At 38.6% G+C, this 15472-nt stretch overlaps 1 protein-coding gene across 4 annotated transcripts in view; it reads right to left on the bottom strand.

The window, feature by feature from the left end:
* Positions 1-15472, bottom strand: part of FAM222B (family with sequence similarity 222 member B) — a 63345-nt gene that overhangs the window by 9845 nt on the left and 38028 nt on the right. The window lies entirely within an intron of this gene.

Raw genomic sequence — 15472 nt, 5'->3', positions numbered from 1 at the left:
GGTCATGGAGTCACGCAACTAAGGGAGGACACCAGGGACAGCAGATGCGAGCAGCAGAGGCCCAAGTTTAGATAGGTCAGCAATTTAATTAGCAGCATATTCGTTCAAAATGTATCTATATCTTTACCTGTGGCAACAATCTGTTCCTAACTATTACTATGGCTAAGATGATACTTCAGTCAGCACAGAGAAGTGGGTAGAGAAAATGCAAACTGGAAAATACTTATCTGCTGAAATAACTGGAAAATACAGGGGCATCTGTAAGATCCTTTATGCTCACAAGCTACAGATGCACTCATTTGGCATTTGCATTTTTGTAGATGGCCTCTCCCTACTGTTTTTGGATAGGCCCATGGGGCTGCCAGAAAAACGGCAAGCTGATCTTCATCTGTGCCCCAGCTATGGCAGGAGCAGAAAGGCTTGGGCACATTCTAAGGGAAAGATGATTTCTCCCTGAAAACAGAAACGCATTCCTGAAGAGAGCTGGCCCTCATAGGGCTTAGCTCAGTCTATTTACAGTCCTGGTTGGGGGCCCAGGCAGTCAGACATTTCCAGGGTTAGAACAGTATATGAGCTGCAAAGGCACACCAAGTCCAATATGTGACCCCACTAATCTGAACTCTTTGAAAAGGAAGAAGGAGCTAAAGCATCCTAGGAAACACAATTAACTACTGTTAAAGCAAATCGTAAGTTTTTGGGAACTCACCTTTCCTATAGCCTATCATACAATTAGACCTTCTGGACCCAAAAAAGAAAAAAAAAAAAGCCCATTGCTCTCAGAGTAAATCAAGGAGGTAGTTAGTGCATAGGCTTCCAGCAATCTTCTTTGGGCAGACGATCCTGACATTGTGTCATGATGGCATGGTTTTGTCAATGATGTCTATCAATAAGATATACACAACCCAAGCAAGTAGACATTGGTGTGGCCTTTTGTAGGCAAAGAAGCCTTGTCCACAATGCAAGCTCCCTGAATACCAAGGACCAACTTTTCTCAAGTATAATTTACTTAAGCATGAAATTCTTTTCCCATATTGCAAAACCCAGAGATCAAGGTGACATATTAAGGCTTTAGATTACAACAAAAGAGAAATCGGTGGACAGCCAACTGTTAAAGACTACAAAACCTCTTTCTTTCTCTTAGAGGACCCTCTCAGGTATGTGAAACTACCTTGTCATCATGCACACCGGAGAGCTCTAGTGTGCAAGACCAGGTAGCTGAAAAGATACTTTGTAAAAGAGGCTGCTCAAACTATGTCTAAGATAGCAACTGCAGAAAGGACTGAAGATTGAATGCCTCAATAAGAATACAGCTGCCCAAGAGTTCTGGCACAGATTCAGTTCTTTTAGGTCTCTGGTGGGTAGGGTAACAGAATGAACAGTGTGCCAGTTGCAGTGCCTCAAGAAATAAAAAGAACAGACACATGTAAATATGCTCCACATCACTAATCATCAGGGAAATGCAAATTAAAACCGCAATGAGATATCACCTCACACCAGTAAGGATGGCCAGCATCGAAAAGACTAAGAACAACAAATGCTGGAGAGGATGCGGAGAAAGGGGAACCCTCCTACACTGCTGGTGGGAATGTAAGCTAGTTCAACCATTGTGGAAAGCAATATGGAGGTTCCTCAAAAAACTAAAAATAGAAATAACATTTGACCCTGGAATCCCATGCCTTGGAATTTACCCAAAGTATCCAACTTCTCAGATTCAAAAAGACATATGCACCCCTATGTTTATCGCAGCACTTTTTACAATAGCCAAGATATGGAAGCAATCTAAGTGTCCATCAGTAGATGAATGGATAAAGAAGAGGTGGTACATATACACAATGGAATACTATTTGGCCGTAAGAAAGAAACATATTCTACCATTTGCAACAACATGGATGGAGCTGGAGGACATTATGCTCAGTGAAATAAGCCAAGCAGAGAAAGGCAAGTGCCAAATGATTTCCCTCATTTGTGGAGTATAACAATGAAGCAAAACTGAAGGAACAAAATAGCAGCAGACTCACGGACTCCAGAAGGAACTAGTGGTTACGAAAGGGGAGGGGTGTGGGAGGGGGCGGGTGGGGAGGGAGGGAGATGGGGATTGAGGGGTAGTATGTTTAGTACACATGGTGTGGGGGATCACAGGGAGAACAGTGTAGCACAGAGAAGGCAGAGTGGATCTGTGGCATCTTGCTGCACTGATGGACAGTGACTGCATTGCGGTATGGGTGGGGACTTGATAATATGGGTGAATGTAGTAACCACATTGCTTTTTTCATGTGAAACCTTCGTAAGAGTGTATATCAATCATACCTTAACAAAAAATTTTTTAAAAAAATAAATAAAAAGTCTTCTATTGGGGTCAAATTACTGAGGCATTACTTATAATCCCTTCCCTTGAGAGTGCTGACCTCTGCTTAATAACCTCTCCCCCTATACAGTCCTAATACAGCTGAGGGCAAACCCCAAGGAATGGAAGGGAATTAACCAACAGCGGAGCCCAACAGGGTGAAATGGGTTGTATGAGGGGCTTTAGTGATGTTTTCTTATCTAGGTCTCCCAACCTTTCTTGGAGATAGGTAATAATTTTACTTGCCATTTCATCATCTCTAACCTGGATTACTACAATAGCTTTCTAAATGGTCTCTCTGTTCCACCCCTATCCCTATAACCCAATCTATGCTCCACACAGCAGAGTAATTTATTTAAAAATTTTTAAATCAGAAATAGTATCAGTTCAGAAATCTCCAATGACTTCCCATCTCACTTAGAATTAAATTCAAGACCCTACAATGCTGGTGGGAAGGCCCATCAAGTCTCCCATGATCTTACTACTACCTCTCAGACTTTATCTTCTAACCTCCCCTGCCCCTCTTGCTGACTCTACTTCCAGCCACAGTGGCCTCCTTGCAGCTCCTCCAATAAGTCAAGCACCCTCCCACCTCTGAACCTTGGACTTCATCTTGGGTAGCTGAGACACCATGATGATGGAGGTACAAAGAACACATTCACTCAGCTATCTTGCAGAAATACTCTCTCTTTGTACTTTTTGGAAGGAACCAATCTATGAATGATCACCATAATCTTTGATATGCCTATTAAATCTTGATGCTTCCAACAGAGAAGAGATGCGTGGGGGGTGTGGATCTTAAGGGCTGACTGTAACACACTGTCTCCCCCCACAAACCACAACTCTGGATTTTAATAGGAAGAACAGAATTAAACCAGCTAAACTGTGACAAAGAGGCTTTAGTGGATTTACTGACAGCGAAAAAAGGAATAAAAATTAGAGGTTAATTCTATAAACACTCCAGAAAGTCAATTTTTAGTTTGAGCAGGAGGGAGGGAATGCGTAAGAAAGAGCAGAGCTTGGGGCCCTCCAAGATTATGTCCCCACCCCACAAATACAGAATAATCTTGAGCTCTCTCTGGCATCATCTTGGCTGCCAAAAGCACAACCCCTAATTTGTGACCCTTTCTTTAGGAGTTCAGGAAACTCTGCCATCCTTTCCAAAAGACTGCCAGTTTCACTGACGTCAAAAATCAGATTCTGCTAGGGCAGGGAAGGCAGGGAATATAGCAAGGTCATAAGGGTTGTGATGAAACAGAAAAGAAGCAACTTCCTTCTACAACCCATTCTAGAAAGCAGGAATGCACAGCATAAAGCAATCCTCTCTGGAGGCCTGGCAGCTGAGCACAAGCCTTTTTTTTTTTTTTTTTAAATAAAACTTCAAACCACCCACACATTTTGATTACCATCTGGGTTTTTCTAAAACATAAATTCCAATATAATTTAACAGCTAATATTTCCACAAGCACAATTAGACACAGAAATAAACACAAGCACTACTTCTGAAAGGGCCTCAAAATTCAAGTCCTGACTTCTAATCAGAATCAAGTTGTAAGTAACCTGGAGCTCAGGCCAAGTAAGCTGCAGACATAACAGAGAAAGAAAAAAGATCTCCTTGGTACAGCCTCTGTGAGCTCTCAGCCAGCTTTCCTGCTGCCTGCTGGTCTGCTCCCTAAGCAGGGGGACTTCAGATCACAGTGAGAACAAAACTGAGGTGTTCCTTCCAACTCTCCGGGGACTTTCGCACACATGCTAACATCTCCTAGACTACCTCCAATTAAACAACAAAACCCCTACCCCCACTGGGAAAGTTCAAAAGTACTTTCATTTGTGCCCCCACTGCCTGTGTCAGAAGACTGATAGAGGTTCTATTAGAGCTGTGATGTCACACCCTCTGCTTTCCAGGGTGGCATCTGACATGGGGCCATCTCTGCCCTAGGGTGGGTGGTCTGGGCCCAGCAAGAAAACTACAGTTGTGTCTGTCTGCCTATCCCTACCTATGCTTAAGACACTGAAGGGTAGGGAAAGAGGAAGAGGAAGACAACTCTTCACGTTTCAGGAGGGGGAGAAAAGAGAGTACTAGGCAAAGGAATTTTCACTCAGGGTGGAGGGTGAAGTGACCTACAGTGATCACCTCCCAGCCCAGTCTCACTACCTAAAACCTAGTGCCTTCCAGTACTCTCCTGCTTTCCTTTCCAGGCCTTCAAACTCCACCTTCAAAAAAGACCCCCTACACCCCAGAAAGGCTGAACCCAATTTCTGATTCATGCTGTGGTTCATATATTTAAATCTGCCACTTACGAACTTTAATTAAAAGGCTAAATTGAGAGCAGCGTCATCTCTGAGACCCCAGGCAAAGAAAGAAAATATTATGCCTCTTGTTATTTGACTCTACTTTAAAAAATACATCCAACAGTGAAATCCTGAGTATCATGCATCTTAAGAGAATACAATTAATACTGAGAAACTGCCTTAATTAAATGAATCATCACTGTATCTGATTAAGCCTCCTTCTCATCCATGAGCTAAGAAACTTATTTAAAAAGACTATTTTTTGATAAGGGGGAAAAAAGTGTTATCCTACTGCTCCCTGTTCCTTACTCCTGGGGTCCAAAAAATTATGTTAAAACCTAAGGGAGACACCAAACACTGCTCTGGGGAAAATAAACAGGGCCAAAGATGGCAAATCACCTGTTTACGAAATCAGATTCTGCAAAATCAGTGATCTTTATGGTGTTACAATGAATCAATCTATTCAACAGGTAATTCTGTCAGTCTAGGTAATTATAAACTTCCAACTAAATTGTACTTTTCACTAGTAACCCAATCTGTGCAAAAATCCAGGCACTTCTCAAAGGCATCTTTCTTCTCTATCTTTAACCCACTAGGGGACCTAAAATTTACTTGCAATGTGACCTCACAGATCTAGGCTGGGTAAGAGCAGGAGAGAGATATGGATGGTCACTCTAGACTTCTTTGTTGAAAGCGAGAGCTCTCTCTGGCTGCAAACCATCTCCACGTAGCAGAACCACCAGGTCTCTGAGGGGTTTGGAAATACTACTTCCAACCACACTTTAGGACCCATGACAACAGGTCCTTTTCCTATCCTGCTTCCCACCTCCACCCTGATTCCTAAAGGTGCTTTCTCTGCCACTGTGTTCTTTAGCAAGGACACTTTTTCTTGGATCCACTTATTATTTAACTCATCTATGACCCAGTGCTTTCCCTTGAATTTGTTATTCAGGTACCAGAAAGTATTCTCCCTGAACATTCTAACCTTTCAACTTGAGTGTGAGCTTCCTAAGACCAGAGACTGTCTTATTTATTTATCCTTCCAAACTAACAGAACAAGATTGTTCACATAATGGATTTTTAATAAATACACTACTGGGTCACATTCCTGAATAGCATATACTTGGATCCCAGGCTCTGGAACTTATCTGAATTTATGTGCTTAGAACACACAGATAAATACAAGTGCCAAATCTTACTATGCTGATGGACAGTGACTTCAAAGGGGTATGGGGGGGACTTGATAATATGGGTGAATGTAGTAACCACAATGTTTTTCATGTGAAACCTTCATAAGAGTGTATATCAGTGATACCTTAATAAAAAAAAAATACAAGCACCAAGTGTCTGTGTGTGCATGTGCAAGCACCTTCACTCCTCAAGTGAGAGGACAGAGGAGATAAAAAAAACATCTAGGCATTAAAAAAAAAAGCCCAGGTACTACTTCTGCACTGTATTGAAAAGTATCCTTGGATTTCTGTACTTTAATCCCCATTAAGCAGAAATCAGTGTTCCTAAAAATGTAAAAATGCAGATTGTGTTCCCTGCAGGCAGCTACATTAGAACTTGGAATTTTTCATTATGGTATATAATAGGGGTGAACTTCCAAAGCCCCATCAGGGCTGGATCACTATAACTTAAATTGAACCATCTTAGAAAGGTAAACTGACCTTCACTTTTAACCACATTCATAATCACAGGAAATGCTGTCAGAGTAGGTAGAATTTTACTCTTAAATGCCTGGGACTGTGTCCTGCAAGAAGCCAGAATGAAATCACTTTCTTAAGAGACAAATACTGGATTTTTACTTCTTATAATTTCCTGTAGAAACTTGTACTGAATTAGAAATTTCAGATTATTATTCACATGAAATTCAACAAATATGCTACAATGTGGCAATTTTTTATCTTCAAAGCCAGTGCCCATGAAAAGCTGCCACGTGAGAGAGAAGCACTGATTTCACACCCAGAGGGGGAACTGAGGTTAAAAGAGCCAAATAATTTTTTAAAAAGGAAATCTGAGCAATATTAAGAGAACTGTGTGGCCAATCCAAAAGGAACAATATCTGCATTATAGGGGTACCAGAAGAAGAGAGAGAATAAGGGATAGAAAGTGTATCTGAATAAATAATTGCTGAAAACTTCCCCAAACTGGGGGAGGAAATAATCGATCAGACCACGGAAGTACACAGAACTCCCAACAGAAGGGACCCAAGGAGAACACCACCAAGACACATAATAATTAAAACAGCAAAGATCAAGGACAAGGACAGAGTTTTAAAGGCAGCTAGAGAGAGGAAAAAGGTCACCTACAAAGGAAAACCCATCAGGCTATCATCAGACTTCTCAGCAGAAACCTTACAGGCCCCAAGAGAACAGCATGATATATTTAATACAATGAAACAGAAGGGCCTTGAACCAAGAATATTGTATCCAGGATGATTATCATTTAAATATGAAGGAGGGATTAAACAATTCCCAGAGAAGCAAAAGTTGAGGGAATTTGCCTCCCACAAACCACCTCTACAGGGTATTTTAGAGGGACTGCTCTAGATGGGAGCACTCCTAAGACTACACAGATGTCACCAGAGAAAATAAAATCACAGCAAAGAAAGCAGACCAACCAAATACTAACTAAAGGCAAAAAATAAAATCAACTACCCACAAAAGCAGTTAAAGGAAACACAAAAGAGCACAGAATAAAACAACCAACATATAAAGAATGGAGGAGGAGGAATAAGAAGGGAGAGAAATAAAGAATCACCAGACAGTGTTTATAATAGCTCAATAAGTGAGTTAAGTTAGACGGTAAGATACTAAAGAAGCTAACCTTGAACCTTTGGTAACCACGAATCTAAAGCCTGCAATGGCAATAAGTACATATCTTTCAATAATCACCCTAAATGTAAATGGACAGAATGCACCAATCAAAAGACACAGAGTAATAGAATGGATAAAAAAGCAAGACCCATCAATATGCTGCTTACAAGAGACTCACCTCAAACCCAAAGACATGCACAGACTAAAAGTCAAGGGATGGAAAAAGATATTTCATGCCTCCAACAGGGAGAAAAAAGCAGGTGTTGCGGTACTAGTATCAGACAAAATAGACTTCAAAACAAAGAAAGTAACGAGATAAAGAAGGACATTACATAATAATAAAGGGCTCAATCCAACAAGAGGATACAACCATTGTAAATATATATGCACCCAACATAGGAGAAACAAATACTAACAGAACTAAATGAGGAAATAGGATGCAATGCATTCATTTTAGGAGACTTCCAACACGCCACTCACCCCAAAGGACAGATCCACCAGACAGAAAATAAGTAAGGACACAGAGGCACTGAACAACACACTAGAACAGATGGACCTAATAGACATCTGTAGAACTCTACATCCAAAAGCAACAGGATACACATTCTTCTCAAGTGCACATGGAACATTCTCCAGAATAGACCACATACTAGGCCACAAAAAGAGCCTCAGTAAATTCAAAAAGATTGAAATTCTACCAACCAACTTCTCAGACCACAGAGGTATAAAACTAGAAATAAATTGTACAAAGAAAGCAAAAAGGCCCACAAACACATGGAGGCTTACCAACATGCTACTAAATGAAAAATGGATCAATGACCAAATTAAAATAGAGATCAAGCAATATATGGAAACAAATGACAACAACAACAAAAACTCCAACTTTTGTGGGACACAGCGAAAGCAGTTTTAAGACGAAAGTATATAGCAATCCAGGCATACTTAAAGAAGGAAGAACAATCCCAAATGAATAGTCTAATATCACAATTATTGAAATTGGAAAAAGAAGAACAAATGAGGCCTAAAGTCAGCACAAGGAGGGACATAATAAAGATGAGAGAAGAAATAAATAAAACTGAGAAGAACAAAACAATAGAAAAAATCAATGAAACCAAGAGCTGATCCTTTGAGAAAATAAACAAATTGGATAAGCCTCTAGCCAAACTTACTAAGAGAAAAAGAGAATCAACACACATCAACAGAATCAGAAATGAAAAAGGAAAAATCACGACAGACCCCACAGAAATACAAAGACTTATTAGAGAATACTATGAAAACCTATATGCCAACAAGCGGGAAAACCTAGAAGAAATGGACAACTTCCTAGAAAAATACAACCTTCCAAGACTGACCAAGGAAGAAACACAAAATGTAAACAAACCAATTACAAGCAAAGAAATTGAAGCAGTAATCAAAAAACTACCCAAGAACAAAACCCCAGGGCCAGATGGATTTACCTCGGAATTTTATCAGACATACAGAGAAGACATAATACACATTCTCCTTAAAGTTTTCCAAAAAATAGAAGAGGAGGGAATACTCCCAAACTCATTCTATGAAGCCAACATCACCCTAATACCAAAACCGGGCAAAGACCCCACCAAAAAAGAAAATTACAGACCAATATCCCTGATGAACGTAGATCCAAAAATACTCAACAAAATGTTAGCACACCATATTCAAAATATATCAAAAGGATCATACACCATGACGAAGTGGGATTCATCCCAGGGATGCAAGGATGGTACAACATTCGAAAATCCATCAACATCATCCACCACATAAACAAAAAGAAGGACAAAAACCACATGATCATTTCCATAGATGCTGAAAAAAGCATTTGACAAAATTCAACATCCATTCATGATAAAAACTCTCATCAAAATGGGTATAGATGGCAAGTAACTCAACATAATAAAGGCCATATATGATAAACCCACAGTTAACATCATACCAAACACTGAGAAGCTGAAAACTTTTCCTCTGAGATGGGGAACAAGACAGGGATGCCCACTCTCCCCACTGTTATTCAACATAGTACTGGAAAAAGAAAAAATGTTATCAAATTGATTACGGTGATGGTTATCTATATTTGTGAATATACTAAAAGCCATTGAGTTGAACATTTATGATGGCTGTACTTTTTGGTATATAAATGATATACCATAAACAACAGAGTTGTTTTTAAAAATTAACAACTGAAAATAAATTTTCTAATGTGAAAGACCAAGTTAAAAAAAAAAACAAACATAGTACTGGAGGTCCTAGCCATGGCAATTAGACAAAACAAAGAAATACAAGGAATCCAGATTGGTAAAGAAGAAGTTAAACTATCACTATTTGCAGATGACATGATATTGTACATAAAAAACCCTAAAGACTCCACTCCAAAACTACTAGAACTGATACTGGAATACAGCAAAGTTGCAGGATACAAAATTCACACACAGAAATCGGTTGCTTTCCTATACACTAACAATGAACCAACAGAAAGAGAAATCAGGAAAACAACTCCATTCACAATTGCATCAAAAAGAATAAAATACCTAGGAATAAACCTAACCAAGGAAGTGAAAGACCTATATCCTGAAAACTATAAGACAATCTTAAGAAAAATTAAAGAGGACACTAACAAATGGAAACTCATCCCATGCTCTTGGCTAGGAAGAATCAATATTGTCAAAATGGCCATCCTGCCCAAAGCAATATACAGATTTGATGCAATCCCTATTAAGTTACCAACAGCATTCTTCAACCAACTGGTACAAATAGTTAAAAAATTCATATGGAAACACCAAATACCCCGAATAGCCAATGCAATCCTGAGAAGGAAGAATAAAGCAGGGGGATCTCGCTCCCCAACTTCAAGCTCTACAGCAAGCCACAGTAATCCAGACAATTTGGTACTGGCACAAGAACAGAGCCACAGACCAGTGGAACAGAATAGACTCCAGACATTAACCCAAACATATATATGGTCAATTAATATATGATAAAGGAGCCATGGACATACAATGGGGAAATGACAGTCTCTTCAACAGATGGTGCTGGCAAAACTGGACAGCTACATTTAAGAGAATGAAACTGGATCAATGTTTAACCCCATACACAAAAGTAAATTCGAAATGGATCAAAGACCTGAATGTAAGTCATGAAACCATAAAACTCTTAGGAAAAAACATAGGCAAAAATCTTTTGACATCCAAAATACATAAAGAACTCACACACCTCAACAAACAAAAAGCAAATAATCCAATTAAAAAATGGGCAGAGGAGCTGGACAGTTCTCCAAAGAAGAAATTCAGATGGCCAACAGACACATGAAAAGATGTTCCACATTGCTAGTCATCAGAGAAATGCAAATTAAAACCACAATGAGATATCACCTCACACCAGTGAGGATGGCCAACATCCAAAAGACAAACAACAAATGTTGGCAAGGTTGTGGAGAAAGGGGAACCCTCCTACACTGCTGGTGGGAATGTAAATTAGTTCAACCACTATGGAAAGGAGTATGGAGGTTCCTCAAAAAACTCAAAATAGAAGTACCACTTGACCCAGGAATTCCACTTTTAGGAATTTACCCTAAGAAAGCAGCAGCCCAGTTTGAAAAAGACAGATGCACCCCTATGTTTATTGCAGCACTATTTATAATAGCCATGAAATGGAAGCAACCTAAGTGTCCATCAGTAGATGAATGGATAAAGAAGAGGTGGTACATATACACAAGGGAATATTATTCAGCCATAAGAAGAAAACATCCTACCATTTGCAACAACATGGATGGAGCTAGAGGGTATTATGCTCAGTGAAATAAACCAGGCGGAGAAAGACAAATACCAAATGATTTCACTCGTATGTGGAGTATAAGAACAAAGAAAAACTGAAGGAATAAAACAGCAGCAGAATCACAGAACCCAAGAATGGACTAACAGTTAACAAAGGGAAAGGGACTGGGGAGGATGGGTGGGAAGGGAGGAATAACAGGGGGTGGGGGGAATGAGGGCATTACAATTAGCATGTATAATTTGGGGGTGGCATGGGGAGGGCTGTGCAATACAGAGAAGACAAGTAGTGATTCTACAGCATCTTACTATGCTGATGGACAGTGACTGTAACGGGGTTTGTGGGGAGTACTTGGTGATGGGAGGAGTATAGTAAACATAATGTTCCTCATGTAATTGTAGATTAATGATACCAAAATACAAAAAAAAAATCTCTAAGGGAATTGTGGAATATTTATGAAAATATGTGGTGTAGTTTGAAATGTAGATGTCTCTGGAACTGGAAATGTAATCACAGGAATGAAAAACTGTCTTTAATAAATCTTCTTAATTAAAAAAAAAAAACTCTTAGAAGACAACACAGGTAAAAATCTCCTCAATATAAGCATGACCAACTACTTCCTGAACGCACCTCCTCGAGCAAGAGAAACAAAAGCAAAAATGAACACATGGGACTACATCAAACTAAAAAGTTTCTGTATGGCAAAGGACACCATCAACAGAATCAACAGAACAGAAAGGCATCCTACAGTATGGGAGAATATGTTTGTAAATGACATATCCGACAAGGGGTTAACATCCAAAATATATAAAGAACTCACCCCCTCAACACCCCAAAAGCAAATAACCCAATTAAAAAATGGGCAGAGGATATAAAGAGACAAATCTCCAAAGAAGAAATTGAGATGGCCAACAGACATGAAAAGATGCTCCACAGCACTAATCATCAGGGAAATGCAAATTAAAACCACAGTGAGATATCACCTCACATCAGTAAGGATGGCCAGCATCAAAAAGACTAAGAACAAATGCTGGAGAGGATGCGGAGAAAGGGGAACCCTCCTACACTGCTGGTGGGAATGTAAGCTAGTTCAACCATTGTGGAAAGCAATATTGAGGTTCCTCAAAAAACTAAAAATAGAAGTACCATTTGACCCAGGAATCCCACTCCTTGGAATTTACCCAAAGAATACAACTTCTCAGATTCAAAAAGACAGATGCACCCCTATGTTTACTACAGCACTATTTACAATAGCCAAGATATGGAAGCAACCTAAGTGTCCATCAGTAAATGAATGGATAAAGAAGATGTGGTATATATATACAATGGAATACTATTCATCCACAAAAAAAGAAACAAATCCTACCATTTGCAACAACATGGATGGAGCTGGAGGATATTACACTCAGTGAAATAAGCCAGGCAGAGAAAGAAAAGTGTCAAATGATTTCCCTCATCTGTGGAGTATAACAACAAAGCAAAACTGAAGGAACAAAATAGCAGCAGAATCACAGACTCCAAGAATGGACTAGTGGTTACTAAAGGGGAGGGATGTGGGAGGGCGGGTCGGGAGGGAGGGAAATGGGATTGAGGGGTAGTATGTTTAGTACACATGGTCTGCGGGGGTCACGGGGAAAACAGTGTAGCAAAGAGAAGGCAAACGTGAATCTGTGGCATCTTACTACACTGATGGACAGTGACTGCATTGGAGTATGGGTGGGGACTTGATAACATTGGTAAATGTAGTAACCACATTGTTTTTTCATGTGAAACCTTCATAAGTGTATATCAATAATACCTTAATAGAAAATAAAAAATAAAAAAAAGAATTTAATGTGCTGCTAAAATATTTTGGTAAGCATGTGTTTAGAGAACAACTAAACAAGTTGTTTATTAATGTCCTTTTCTCCTCCCCTCACCTGCAGAAGATACAAGTGAGGATAGATTTCTGCAATGATTCCTTTGCCTCAGAATACTCACCAGAGAATAGGCCCTCTTCCCAAGTCTAGAGTCTGATTTATAAGACTAAAGGGAGACAGAAATTAAAGAGACTTAAGGTCATTTAGAAAGCCCGTTCCACCATCCTGGTAACACAGTGACAAAGTGTTATTCTGAAACAAGCCTGGATGAGAGCATTCAGGTCTGCTTGTGCCTGTGTTTCTTGCCCTGGTATAGCAGTGCCTTCCCTCCAGGTCTAAAGTACCTCATCAAAGCTCACTGTTGGGTTTAAACATTTCAAGACATTTAAAAGAGGCATTACATTATTTTCTTAATGTAATGAGTAACACTGATGTGTACTGCATAAGAGGGAAGTGTATCAAAACTGCCAGAATGGCTTAAATGAAATTTTGAACAGGTGCTGAAGAATTATGAATGGAAGCAGTGAGAGAGAGAGGACCCACAGCAATATCTGAATGCATGTTAGGGAAGTTAAGACACGACTCCCACCAAAGTCATGTTAAGAAATATAAGCAATTAATGAATACATAAAGAAATGGTGCAACTATCTAATTAAAGAATGCAAATGAAATGGGATAAGATTTTATCTTTTGCTAAAAAATTGACAAACATTTTGAACAAAAAATCTAAAACTGAGTCAAGGATATAGTGAAGAGTCACTAACATTAGAAATTAAATTGATATATTCTTTCTGGAAAGAAGTATTATGCTTTTTTAAATATTCACAGTCTCTGATATAGTAATTGCACTTCTAAAATCTAATTTAAGAAAATAATCAGAGATGTGAACAAAGATTTACATACAACTCTTCACTGCAGTGTTCACGATTGTGGAAAAGCTGGAACAATCTAAATGTTCAAAAGCAAGGAAATGGTTATATAAGCTATTGGATATTCACCTAATAAAATTAGCATTAGTCTCCCAATTTAAAAAAATTATTAAAGAATATCTAAATAAAAAGAAAAATGCTTATAATATAAATTCTAGGTAAAAATATATATACAATATGTAAATATGGCATAATAATTTTGTGAAATTTACTTATATATACATAAAAATTATGAAGTCAATTGTATTTGACATCAAATGCACTGTAGCATTTTGTGGAGATAAATTCTCATTCCTGGCCTATCTAGTTTAAGGTAACATTCTAATTAGCTTCATTTTTCGAAAATAAAATCAACAGAGCCAAAGAAGTAACCTAGGAATAAACTTAGTGACAAAGGCAAGACATTTTCTAAAGTTTTCAAAAGAGGAAAATTCACATACAGGTAATATTAACTGTAGCTCAGTGGATTAACAAGAGGAATTGTATCAAAGTAGTGAAAACAAGAGACTTCAGGTTTAAATCCCAGCTCTGCCACTTACTAGCTGGGTGGCCCTGGGAGACATAACTTCACCTGTAAAATGTACCTACCTACTTCATGGGATTGTTGTGAGAATTAAGTGGGTTTAATATATTTAAGTGCTCAAGATACTGGTATCAGACATGTAATGAACATTACTTAAACACTGACTATTACTACTTTCTTAATCTATCAAACTTTATTTTGCTAATCGAAGTAAACTATCACCTTACATTTTATAGTTCTTTTATACTTTGAAACATGTTTACATACATTATTTCATTTGAAACTTAAAACAATCTTTTAATCTAGATGCAACAAATATCATTCCCTTTCTATGAAAATTAGGAAAGCCGGGCTCAGAAAGATAATTAACTTGTCCAGTGATGAACAGCTGGGATAGTGGACCTCATATTGAATTTCCTGTCTTAACTCCTATACTTGTGGCTCATTCCAATAGACAAGTATTTTCTAATCTGTAGGCTGTGACCAGCCTTTAAAAAAAATTGAATTAAAAAAAAAAACAACACAAAGTAACAGTAAGGATGCTTACTGTTTCATGACTGTTTCAATTATATAAATTATATGCATATATTTAATGGGATGCAATCCTTACTGTGGGCACAGACAAAAAATGTTTGAAAAATACTGCACTCTAATCTTGCTGCACTGATGGACATGACTGCATTGGGATATGGGTGGGGACTTGATGATGTGGGTGAATGTAGTGACCACATTGTTTTTTCATGTGAAACCTTTGTAGGAGTGTGTGTGTCAATCATACCTTAATAAAAAATAAAAAATAAAAAAAATACTACACTCTGCCATAGCTGCCTCTTAAGTTAGTATTTGTGGAGCACCTATCATATCCCTCTTCTTATACTATTATATACAGCAAAAACATACAATTCTAAGCCATGGTTTTG

This window comes from Manis pentadactyla, chromosome 4, assembly GCF_030020395.1.
Source record: "Manis pentadactyla isolate mManPen7 chromosome 4, mManPen7.hap1, whole genome shotgun sequence".
In the NCBI taxonomy this organism is placed as follows: domain Eukaryota; kingdom Metazoa; phylum Chordata; class Mammalia; order Pholidota; family Manidae; genus Manis; species Manis pentadactyla.
Note: the sequence above shows the minus strand (reverse complement) of the source record. Positions and strands in the feature narration are given on the sequence as shown.